The sequence below is a fragment of the Quercus robur genome, chromosome 1, assembly GCF_932294415.1.
Source record: "Quercus robur chromosome 1, dhQueRobu3.1, whole genome shotgun sequence".
NCBI lineage: Eukaryota > Viridiplantae > Streptophyta > Magnoliopsida > Fagales > Fagaceae > Quercus > Quercus robur.
Window position 1 is genome coordinate 14,845,869 of NC_065534.1, and position 11,390 is coordinate 14,857,258.

At 37.5% G+C, this 11,390-nt stretch overlaps 1 pseudogene; it reads left to right on the plus strand.

Annotated features, from left to right (window-relative positions):
* Positions 1-4,368: 4,368 nt before the first annotated feature.
* Positions 4,369-11,175, plus strand: LOC126722525 (threonine dehydratase 1 biosynthetic, chloroplastic-like; annotated as a pseudogene).
* Positions 11,176-11,390: the final 215 nt, after the last annotated feature.

An 11,390-nucleotide genomic window follows, 5' to 3' on the forward strand; every position in this document is an offset into this window, starting at 1 on the left:
AACCAAGGCCTTGTATGGTCCTCGGACCCAAGCCTCTGGGGAAACCAACTACTTAAAGGAAAAAACTGCATTACATGGATTCTCCAGTTTGCCCTCAGATCCTCAACACTAAAGGGACCAGTATGGAATGGAGTAACGTGTTTCCCAAAAGCATAAACGAAGTCATGCAATGCTTAGTCACTCCTTCGGATGAATTATTTAGAATTCGTCGTTCTCAGACAGTACTCTCGTGCTTATTACAGAACGTTCAACCGTTATCTCGGTTAGTTTCCTAAGTTTAGCTTATTATTAGTTATTATTATTATGCCTGATAGTGTCGGTAGATTAGAATTAGTTGGGTTGTGTTTTAAGAGTTCTTACTTTAAATACCGCCGAGGAGGAACACACACATGGAGCACACCCACTCACAAAGTAGTGTTGTCAAAGGAACAGCATTCAAAACAAGTAAAGAAATCTCCATTTTTTACTAAAACAAAGAAATAGTACAGCGTACAATGAAAAGCTAGAATCAGTTTGTGTCAAAGCTCACTACATAACCAAAAGAAAGGAAGGTACAAGAGAATAAAGTAAAGCTGAGGAAGTAGATCAGAGGAGAGGTTGGCTACAGCTCCAAGACCTTGTTCTTCCTCAATGCTTTTACTTGCCCACAACTCAAACAGCAAAAGAGACCCAACTTGAGCCTGACACCGCTGAAGAAAAGGTGCAGGGAGTTGGAAGTTGAGGGGCTTTCTCTAAATATTCGCCCGCCACAAGGCAGAGGCGCTGATGGCGGAGAATCTTTCTTCTGACACACCAAAGTTCTGGCGTGAACAGAACCTGCTTCGGATTTTGACTAAAAGAGGGAGAGACATCCTTTCCCCTCGATTGAAATGAAGTACTCTCTTGAACTTATGCTTCCTGTACCCATATCTCACCATTTTTAGTCTCATAAGGGCACGGCGCTTCCGTGGCGGACCGAGTTCCTTCTTCCCAACCCTCGCCCTAAACATGTTGTGCTAAGGGAGGACAACACTGAGTATAGGAGCTGTGATTTGGGAGAAAACTAAAGAATTGGTGCGAGGGTGAAGTAACTTTCTCTCCTATTTATTTAAAGAGATAAGGTGGTGGCATTTAATGCACGCAGCGCCCCAAGGAACGCTACGGACAAGATGGCCTAGGCTCAATCTCCAACGCCACCTATAACCAGGGGATTAAAGGAGTCTCTGGAAGGTGCACCTCGAGCATTGGGACGCCAGAAGGTACCACGTAACCATAAACTACATAAATACCCTTAAAGTTATGGGCCAAGTGAATTCGCGGCACAAGCCTGTTCTGCATGGGGGCCCAGGGGCAATGGCTCACACCGAGGAATAACCGTCGTCGAGGACAACTTGCTGCTCGGCACCTCGTGAAATACCTGAGGAAAGGGAGAAACTGAACTCAAAGAGTCTTGGACAGAACCTAGGCCTTGTATTGTCCTCGGACCCAAGCCTATGGGGAAACCAAATACTGAGAAAACCTAAGTTTTGGACAGAACCTAGGGCTTGCGTCGTCCTCGGACTCAGGCCTATGGGGAAACCAAGTAATGAGAAAAAATCTAAGTTTAAGACAGAACCCAGGCGTTACGAAGTCCTCGGACTCAAGTCTTTTGGGAAATCAACTGCTCGGATGGAGAAGTTTCTCGGCTCAAATACTGGAAAAGGTTAAGGCCAGTATGCTAAGGAGACGACGAAACGGCCTGATGATCGTTAGCCTTAGGAAACTGCTCATTGGGAAGGTGACATGTCCTCGGATAACTACTTCTTACACCTTATCGAGCACTTGGCCCCCGTCTCGGCTAATTTTAAGGTAAGCCTCGTTTCTCACTGGTCGGATTGTTGTGTCGAATAATAATCTTATTAAAGTCATGGTGGCGTCTTTTTATTAACAAATATTTCAGCCTTAGTTGTCATTAATTCAAATGCTATATTATTGTGCCGAGCAGCGTGTGTAAACTTATAAAACATAAAAACATAACATACGAAATAAGGTAACAACAACTTTTATTATTATGAAAAGTTATTACAATGTACAAAGAAGGGCTTAAACAAGCCTATACAAAAAATGAACTGCCTAAGCAACACTAGCATCCGCAATACAGATAAGTAAATAGTCAGCTGCCTTTTAAACTCGCCTTCAAAGCTTCTCCAATCTCTGCCTCAGTACTGCTCGTGTCAGGGGAAGAACCTTTTTAGAAAAAGATAAAGGAGAAGGAAGAAGAATTGGAACACATGGAAACACTTCAACAAGCTCTCATCACCGAAGAGCGCAAAGGAAGAAGAAGATGGAAGACATGAGCAGAAGATGGAGGAGATGAATGAGGAAGATGGAGGACATGAGCAAGAGAAGGAGGAGAAGAAGAGGGAAGAAATGAAAAGAAGGGGAAAGGAGCAAAAGAGAGAGAAGGAGAAGCCCCAGGATGGAGCTGGTGGTGGAAAGAAGAAGAAAGAAAAGTAAAGGGTGGCACCAGTGAACAAAGAGAGGAAGAAGCAGGGGCATTTAGTCCCTGCCCCAGTCCTGACTCCTAGCACATCGGTACCACATTAGATATGCTCATGAGAGAGCGGGTGGTGATGATGCTGTGTGTCCTCGGCTCAATCACGTCGAAGGTGCGACGTGACGAGTTCCTGCTTCGGATTTTGGCTGAAAGATAGGCGAGACAAATCTTGAGTCTCCGCCACCCTTGCCCCGATCGAGCCATCTCAAGCTTAGCCAGAACAAGGTATTTTTGGGAGGGAGAAAGTTTCTTCATCACCTATGACTGTGGCGAACGTATTACGAGTCAAGGTATAATCAGAGGGTAAACGTAAATTCTGGGAGGAATCTAAGGATTTCAGTTTTCTGGGGGATTAAGGGATTCACATATGGAAGAAACAACTCATGTCCACCCTCTTTATATAAGGGACGAAAAGGATGGCATTAAATGTGTTCAGATCTTCAAGGAAATCCGCCAGCGAGAATGCGCCTGTTCCGCTCCCCCACGTCATCAGTAGCCATTGAATTTGGGAGATCTCATGAAGGGAAAACATTAAAGACCTACTTCGGGTAGCCAAACGGACAGAACGTATCAAGGCTAAATCAAGAAGGATATCTCGTAGGTCGGAGCGTTTCCTGGGTATTTGGAGAATTGCCAACGCCAGGGACGGATCGAATTAAATGAGCAATAATGAAGGCTCGGAGTTACCAAAACCCCCCTTTCCAACCAAGAGGTCGGACAGCAGGGTTTGAGGGGCTATTGTGGGGCCCAACAATATATGGGCCAGGCCCATTTGTTCATGGGAAGCTTTAGGGCCCAAGCCGTAGAAGATGGTAGTCCAAGCTCATTAGTGTAAAGCACACATGGGCCCAGAGAGGCAGCCGAGGACGGTGCAGCCCTCGGCTTGGTCCAAAGCTCCACCAAGAAAAGGGGCAAAAGTGGCATAGGGACAATCTTAAAAGAAAATCTGAAATATCTAGGAAAGGCTGCCCTTACTGCCTTTCCCAGACTGAACTTTGCACCTAACAGAGCCGTGTTCTTTAGCTTTATCAGCTACTCCCAACGACTTAGGTCTGGGACAGATGGGACAAGTATCAGTCTTGGAAAGGTCGACCCTACACGTGGACGAAGGAAATTGAACGCATGCTAGTATAAAAGAAAAAATATGTAACCTAAAGCAGGGGGAGTCCCACTGGGAGAGAGGGGGGTTCCAGAGGTGAATACACCTGAACCATATATGAATAGCTTAACAAAACCACCGCCGGGTAAACATGACTTAGCCTTTCGATCCCACTCTCTACAAATGATATTGTATGGGCCCATTCGTGTGCGAACCTAACTCTACTGCGGTCTGTCGCAAAACGTCTCCCTACACATTCCATTTTAGGATGTCCCAAAATATTGTTCTGTTTCTAAAAATAAAATTAATTAATTTACTAATGTTCTTATTATACCCATACTTTATTTTCAAAACTATTTGAAAAGAAAACTAATAAATATTTTTTAAAAATCAATCTAATTGGAGCACCTTTTATTAGTTGCCTCATTGAGAATAACTCCTTAAAAAAATGATAGATTTATTTAAGGGTAGTTTTGTAAACTTATATATTTTTATAAGACAGACAAGACAATAAATGATATTCCCTTACAAAATTTGACTTTTCAAACAAGACAAACAAATTAAGACAGAGAGAGTATATAAATGCATTACATATTTTTAGAAAAAATCTAGGAGGCCAATATTAAAATTTATGTCTAAAATTATTTCTTACAAGTCAAATTTTTCATAATTCAATCAGTAAAATACTCACTACCGTGTACCTTGACGCGATAATTACTCCAGAAGTATAAGTGTTTATAGATATGGGGAGCAAGTCAGAGCCCTCCATATAGCAATGTTCGCGGAGGTCATTCTTTCCAACGCTTACTCTTACAAAGCTTTGTACTAATCTCTGCAACCACTAAACTCTCTCTCTCTCTGCAATGGAGGCTCTCTGTTTCGAATATTCACCCACTCCTCTATTTGGCACCACACCGTGCCACTCACTGTTCCAAAAAACCAAAACCTTAACCATAAACAAAGCCGAGAAGTCTCACAAAAACCAAGTGTCCAATATTACTGCAACGTTGACAAACCAAAAGGTTGAGATCTTCCACAGGGCTTCAAATCTGAATTCTCATAAAAAGACGAAGCTGCCTAAGCCCTCACATATCCCCCAGTTGATGAGAGTTCCTGCTGAGTCGTTAGTTTATGAGAGTGGCTTTCTAGGAGCTGTGCCAAAAAAGTTGGCGGGAGAGAGTCACAATCACAACCACAAGGACATCAATTACTTGAATGAGATATTGTTATCTAAGGTTTATGATGTTGCGGTCGAGACGCCATTGGAATATGCTTCAAAGCTCTCTGAGAAGCTTGATGTTCATATTTGGCTCAAGAGAGAAGACCTTCAACCCGGAGTAAGTACTTCTCAGGTTTTGCTTTTGTTTAATGCAAAATATTTGGGGTTTTTTTTTTGTTTGTTTATTTATTATTTTTTGAAGATTCCTTTGGTAATGGTACACACGAAAGTGAAGAGTTTTGAGGTTCAAATCATCCTCTCAATATAACTATCAAATTATCAACAACAAAAAATACTTTTAAACAAAAATTTTCATATAAATTTCAAAAGTTATTATTGTTTATCATATTGACTCATTATTGACACCATTTTATTATCCATCATTGTCAAGTTATCATATAGGTTGTTGTGAAATATATTGTGACTCTAGTCTTATTGTTAACTCAATTGAGTAATGTTATAGTCACCATCTATTTTACAATATTTTTACAAACTATTAATGTGACAAATTATTGAGTCTACCATTAACATTACTTGTTTATTTATTAATAACTACTCACTACATCAACTGTTTGGAAAAAAGTTTGTAATACAGTTTGTGCTATCTCCTGTATAATTGAGTTGCCTTTGAAAAAAGAAAAAGCTAAAAAAAAAAAAAAGAATAAATCAAAGAATATAACATTTTTTTTTTTAATTATTTGTTGATGTGCTAGGCTGTGAGCGTTGAAAAATAATCAAATAGAGTTAGCGTTAATAGGCCCTCCTAATTCACTTAAGGACAAATTGGAAAAAAAAGAAAAGAAAAAGGATTGTGGCCTTTCCAAGGTGTTTATTCTTAGCACTATCATCAAACTTTCTAAAAACATACCACTACTTTAACATATCAAAATGTTACCTTTTCTATTTTAAGTTTTAACACACCACTTAAAATACACTCTACATCGATCACATATTTTTATTATTTTACTATTTTATTTAAATATTATTTCTTTATTCTTTTTAATTAAGAACGATATTTTGTATGGAAGAGTGAAAGATATTTCATTATTTTGTATGAAAGAGTGAGAAAGTTTGAATAAAATTTAATTAAAAAAAAAAACAAAAAACAAATAGCACATCTACCGGTACATAACAAATGCCAAATTTGGCATTTGACACATTTCATGAAGGTGATTTTTTGTGCATTTGACACATTTCATGAAGGTGATTTTTTGTGTTTGATGTGTTAAATGCTAAAAATTTAATATTTAACATACACGATGCTGCTAATGCTCTAGAAATGCTTTTTTTGAAAATGCCCTCCTAAATCTTTTTGTGTCTCTTCAACGTTTCACGAACAGAAATCTATTGTCTAATTAATACTCTATAAGCGCTAACACATGCAGTTAATGCTTTTCAAACTGCTAGGTGTTCTCCTTCAAGCTACGGGGAGCTTATAATATGATGGCCAAGCTTTCAAGGGAACAGTTGCGTAAGGGAGTTATTTGCTGTTCAGCAGGGAACCATGCCCAAGGAGTTGCATTATCTGCACAAAAACTAGGTGTTGATGCAGTGGTTGCCATGCCTACCACAACTCCTGAAATCAAAGTTGATAGCCTCTTCCCCTTATATATATGTCACAATTATTAGGGTAAATTGTACTTTCCTCTCAAAAGTATAGGACAGTTGCAATTCCCTTTCCCTTTTAAGTTTAAACCAAAGCAATCCCCCCCCCCCCCTCTAAATATTTTCTATCAAACTTTCGGAGAATATATATATATATATATATATTAAAAAAAATGTGCCCAGACTCACATGTTAATAATCTTAAGGGTTGTGTTAATATGCACCGTAAGGTGCTCATTAACAACTTTTTTGCAACTTTTTTGTCATTTTTGACAAATTTTTTATCCTTTTTAACAATCCTTTTACTAATTTTATGTCATTTTTATTAAGTATGACCCATATAGAAAAATATTAACAAGCACCACAATACTTGTTAACATTTTTTTAATCTTAATATCCTCATTTATAACAAACACATCACGTCTGACGTGATAGCTAATGTCACATGCATAATGATGACTGTTCAAATTGTGCATGTGATGTGACATGTGTGTGATATTGGAGAATACTTAAGGATATTAAAATGTGGGTCAAGCACATTTTAAAAAATAAAATAAAATTTGAATTTTATTTAAAAGGGAACATCGTTAGGTTTGAACTTTTAATACATTATAGTTTTAATACCTTGTAACTGTCCTATACTTACAAGAAAAATGCAATTTGCCCCAATTAGTAGTAAAAGCTTTTGTTCTTGTGTCTGATTATGTTGTAACATTTTAGAACCTCAAGCATTTGGTATTACATCCGTTTTGTTCAGCTGAAGACAGTAGAGAGGTTAGGTGCTACAGTTGTACTTGTTGGTGAGAGCTATGCTGAAGCACAAGAATATGCAAAACATCGGGCCAAAGAAGAAGGTCGAACGTTTGTACCTGGTTTTGATCATCCAGATATTATAGCAGGGCAAGGGACTGTAGGAATGGAGATTGTTCGTCAATTACGTGCTCCATTGCATGCGATCTTTGTGCCTGTTGGTGGTGGTGGCCTAATAGCTGGAAGCCTGGAATTGCTGCCTATGTGAAGTCAGTTTGTCCTGAGGTATGTGACATTGTTTTTGACATTGTTTTCTTAAAATTTTAATTAAGCAATGCACTTAGGCAATGACTTCAATGGCGCGATGGAGAAAGTATACAAAGTTAAAGGTACTACAGTTTTTTGAATTCAAGTCACTAGAATTATACTTCAAGGTAATTATGAGCACATTGTTTTGAGGGTATGGATGTTGTTAAAGCTGTGTTGAAACATGGCAATTAAGGCCAGGGGCAGTTCTTTATGTAACATTTCAAATAAGAAATGTAACCTTATGGGGGGAAAAAAATCTTTAGGATACCCTATATATGCAAAGACATCTAAAGGCTGAAAAGAAGAAAAGTATAGACTCCTAGAATTTAACTTATAGACTGCTCAAGGTAAATATCTGCTACGCCCAAAGAATTTGGGGTTAGACATGAAAAGATTTTTATCTGTTCATTTATTAATCTTAAATATAACAACAACAACTAAGCCTTAACCCCAAATTTAATGATATATCAACATCCAAATTCTTGGAATTCATCGATGCATATGGTCAATTGTTTGTCCCACCTGCTATGTGATGCTTAATTTGCATCTCACATTTATTTTTAGTCACTGTGTGTAGATTTTCTAATTCCATGCGAATAAAGCCATAATTAGCACTACATTTGATATCTCTAATGTAGGTCAAAATCATTGGAGTGGAGCCATATGATGCAAATTCAATGGCACTATCACTCTATCATGGGCAGAGAATTGTGCTAGATAAAATGGGAAATTTTGCAGAAGGGGTAGCTATTGAAGAGGTTGGGGAAGAAACATTCCGGCTGTGCAGAGAACTGATTGATGGGGTAGTTCTTGTTAGCCATGATGCTATCTGTGCATCAATAAAGGTTAGTCATTCTTCCTACTTTTAGCCCACAAGCTTTGCATCACAGAGGACCCCTGATTTTACACTACATGGAATAGTCCGTTGTTTCCTTTTTAAATTTAATGAAATGCAGCTTAGCCTTTAGTCTTTTTCATTAGCCTTAGATGGGCATTCCATTTCATAGCTTATGTTTATAGGTTATTTCTGTGCTATTTTTGCACCTGATTCTCAAATATCTGTTTCACAAATAATGAAGTGGACAACTTGATTCCCACAGAATGAATTAACGAATATTCTTTTTATTTTTCTTGAAGTCACCTCTTCAGTAAGGAAAGACAACATAAAAATGTAAATGTGCACTGCTAGTTAACAATATCTGATTCATTAAGGAAGGAAAAAGAGCCTTCTCAGATGCATCTTGAAAGAGCATTTCATTAAGAAAATTGATAACCCTTACATTCTAGTTGGGTTAAGGAGTCATTTCTTGCTTGCACAGCTCAAAATAAAGATGGAAAAAAAGAAAGAAGAAAAAGGAAAAAAAAAAGAGTTATTAACTAAGCGTGCACATATTTTTGAAGGAATTGTGGCAATGAAATTGTATTATTTTGAGTACTACGAATTATGATTGGAATTTTTGCTGCAGGACATGTTTGATGAAAAAAGAAGCATACTTGAACCAGCAGGGGCCCTTGCCATTGCTGGAGCAAAAGCATATTGCAAATATTATGGACTGCAGGGTGAAAATGTTGTAGCAGTAACCAGTGGAGCAAACATGAACTTCAATAAACTTAGGTTGGTTTCCAAACTTGCTGATGTTGGTTGGCAGCATGAGCCTGAGGCTGTCTTCTCGACAATTGTTCCACAGAAGAGGGAAAAATTGGAACAGTTTTCCGGACTGGTATGGCAACAAAGTACTTTTTATCATGTCCAATAAGCCATTTATGTTCTATCTTTTTGTTTCATTGGATTTTCTGCACCTAAGAGCAACATTTTGTTCTTGATAACTATTACCCTCAAGCAAGATGTTAATTACCTGCAGATTTGGGGTGTGGGACCAGAATTCTACTGCCCACTTTCTAACAAAATGGGCTTGCTCTTCATTTGTTTCTGGTTCTCTTGCCTGAGGTCTTTCCTTTGGGGCTGATCATTTCAATTAGGAAAGAATATCTCTGCATGTTGATGTTTGTTTTTTAATGAATTTTTATGCACCAAAAAAAACCTGCAGTTTTTGGAATGCATTTTTAAAGTAATTTTGTTCCAAAAAGTTGTCAACTAAATAATAGAAACCAAGGCAGTAAAATAAAATATACTCATTGTGCTGAAATTTATGTTGAAAGAAAAACAAGTTAAATGTTGGTCCACATTTTCACTGCTTGTTGCTCATCTTATTAGCTGTGTCAAATTCCATAAAGTTTCTGAGCTCGGACAAATGTTATATACTTCCAACTTTAAAAAATAAACCTCACCCTCAAAAATAATGACTTGGTCAAGAATGATTTACATTTTTTGTTAGCTACCCTAATCATCTGATCACCTTTACTCTCTTTTTTTTTGGAAATCGTATTAACTGTCTTTCATTTTTTTGTCTTTTTACTCTGGGAGTGCCAACCTCCACTTTGTTGAGATTTACCCTGTAAATTTGTGGATACCTGATTGAACTTGTAATGGCTCTCAGATCTGAAGCTCATGGTTTGTAGATTGTTTACATAGCAAGATAGTTTATTGGTCCAACAAATTTTAATTAGACTCTTGATACTCATCTTTTTTTAATTTACTCTCAGTTTAGTTGCTTACAAGTTATATATGAGAAGAATTGAAATTTTAATACTTTGATTATAGCTCTGTTAAGATCAATATCTTATAATAAGATTCCAGAGCTTTTTTTTTTTTTTTTTTTTTTTTTTTAATTTTAATGACTTTCCTATGTAACGCAATAAGCAAGTGTTAGAAATATACTTAGAGAAAAATTTATGAAATTGTTCATATTCAGTTTGTTATCACATTGGCACTAGTTCTGATTCCAACCCTTGGATATCTTTCAGGCGTGTGATCGATCAAGTTTTGAAAATGAGATTCTCTGTCGATTTGTAATCCCAGACAGGCCAGGTGTTCTGATGAAATTACTAAATGCCTTCAATGGCCGTTGGACCATGAACTTGTTCCACTACCAAGGACAGGTTGTGCTTAATATTCTTCTAGCACATTGGTCTCCCAATTATGCAAAAGCTCAATTTATTTTGATAATTTTCATTGAACTGATCTGTTCATTTAGATGTCTCTCGTCGCTAAAATATGTGTTGTCCTCATTTCCAGGGTGAGAGTGGTGGAAATGTATTGATGGGTCTCCAAGTTGTAAGCTCAGAGATGGATGAATTTAAGGCTTTGGCTGACACTCTAGGATGTGATTATCCATTTGAAACTAGCAACAAAGCTTTGCAACTTCAGTTGCATTAGTGGATGACACTGTATGTGTACTGATTATATCTAAGCTGTTTATACAAAGGGAAGTAAGGAGCCAAGGAATGAAATCATCAGGAAAAAAAAAAAAAAAAAAGAACGAGAAACTAAAGCTGGTGTCTCTAGCTGGAAGGATCCCCTTCTATTTAAACCTCCAAGTTCCTCCCATTTTAATTGAGATGTAAGACACATGGTGCTTATAAAATCCAATGGTCTTAAAAAAAAAACTCATGTAAACCACATAAAAATCAAATAAATATCATGTCTCACATAAATTGGAGGGAATTGGAGGATTTAAATGGGAGGGAATCTTATCCTGTTTCTCGTGGTCTGATATTCTTGAGTAATTATGCATTTAACTTGGAGCATAAATTAATTGAGCTGGAGGTTAATGGTTGTGGACTTTAGCCCTAAATATAATGAATGTTACCACTAACTTATTGCTCTTCCCAATTGTGTGTACTTCCACCAGATCATTGCACATCAAATTTCTAAGTCATCTACTATGTTTGATTTTTATTACCTTTGTAAACGATGCAACCTATTGGTGGAGGATAGTCAAGGCTTATAATATAAACTTAAAGGAGGAACATTTATTGATTCATACTCTCAA